Below are 1,871 nucleotides of genomic sequence, written 5' to 3' on the forward strand. Positions count from 1 at the left end.
TGTGACCCACTGGCTGTGGGAGGCACCGTCTGTGGCTTTCTGAGGGAGCTGGGGGAATTGGCGGCCTGGGACTGTGGTATGGGGAAGCCCCGGGTGAGGAGGTGGCTCTTCCAGGAGCTGGAGAGCCTGCTCCATACCACAGAGCCAGGACTGTGTGCTCGGGCTGTTACGGGAGAGGCAGAGAATCGGCCTTTCTCTTGGCTAAGCTGCTGCTGTTAGGATTCGTATTTTTATAGTAGTTGAGCCTGTATCCCAACTAATTAGTTTGACACACTTAACTGTGTAACATAAATCAACTTATTGATGCCAGAAAGCAACATAAACTAAGTCACAGGGTAAGCTTTGCACTGGGGAAAAGGTATTCATAGCTGATGTTCTCAAAAAGCGATTTTTTTTTTTATCAATAGCAAGAGTTTTATTAAAGGTGGGAAAAGAAACGGACTCTGCAGAAGGAGTTTGCGAAGGCCGGGTAAAGGGAGGAACAGAAGCGCACCTTTCAGCGCCAAGAGTGGGGTACCATGCAAGAGAGAACACTGTGGCCAGGGGATGTTTATGAAGTACTCCCAGCAAAGGAAAGCTTACAATCAGTTATAACTGGTGAAAAGCTACAACTGGATTTACAGAAGTAGAAACGGCTCATGAACATGCGAAAAGAGATGATCTTATAATAAGAAAAATGAAGGGAAAATAAAATTAAACTGAGATGACATCTGACCATGCACTTTGGCAAAAGCCCACGAGTTGCTGGGAAGCCCAGTGCTGTGTGGCAGTGCAGGTACCGGAGGTGTGCCGCTCACTGCTGGGCCGTGAGCTCCCACTTGGGATGGCCCGTGGACCCCCACGGGTCATCAGCCCCTCTCCTCCAGAGCCTCTTCTTAGTGAGACCTGAATCCGGACTTTGCAAGGGTAGGGGCTTGTTTTCCGTAGAATTCTGAGTACCCAGATACGCCCATAGTGCGTAGTGTGAAGCTCTTCAGCATTCGTTGTTAAAGGTGGCAATGTGCACTAGCGAGGTGAGGGAGGAAGGGAGGCACTTGGGTCGCCACCTGCCTGGAGGCTGCTTGTCTGCATCCCATCGGGAAAGTCAGCAGATCCTCCTTGGCCCAGTAACATGTTCTGTTGGGTGTAGACCATGTCAGAATAGGGACCGTATTCTGAGTTTTTTTGTAAACTGTATTCAGTGATCACAGAACTTACGGTGGTATTGTTGATTTCATGTTAAAGTATGATATGTCTTGTGAAAATGTGGAAGAGGAGCAGATAGCAAAATAACATACACAAGAAAGTGTTTGTGTGTATGTGTGGGGAGTTAATTATGTGGTCATGGATGAAGATAAATGAGTTTAATGCCAAATGAAAGAAGAATTTTAGGCAGAATTGACTCTTCAGAACAGCCATTTAAATTATTTGTCATATTAGCTGGGAATGGTAGTGTACATTGTAATTCCAACACTTAGGAGGCTGAAGCAGGAGGATCTTGAGTTCAGGAAGCCTGAGCTACATAATGGGGACCCCCCTCCCCCTTCAAAACAATAGCAATGACAAAATAGTCGTCATATTTGTTTGCTTTCTATTTTTTTCTGCTTCTTTCACCTATTGCCTCTATTTCATAGCTTAAACAACCGCAGCAAAAGAGATACTTTCAGGGTTAATTAATGACAGGGTTATCAGGCTGCACATCACATTTAAGTCTTCCTGTGCCCTTAAAATGTGTTGTTTTTTCAAAATAGAGTTGCTGTTTTTTGTTACTCAAGGCTTAAACTTTTTCCAAGAAACTCAAAGCCAGTAAAGCAGTCATTTTCTGATAGTTTCTCTGCTAAGGCTTGTGTTACTGTGGTTGTAGACAATGTCACTTTTACATTTGTTAGGAC

This window comes from Chinchilla lanigera, unplaced genomic scaffold (assembly GCF_000276665.1).
Source record: "Chinchilla lanigera isolate Chin_1 unplaced genomic scaffold, ChiLan1.0 scaffold00070, whole genome shotgun sequence".
NCBI classification, from domain to species: Eukaryota; Metazoa; Chordata; class Mammalia; order Rodentia; family Chinchillidae; genus Chinchilla; species Chinchilla lanigera.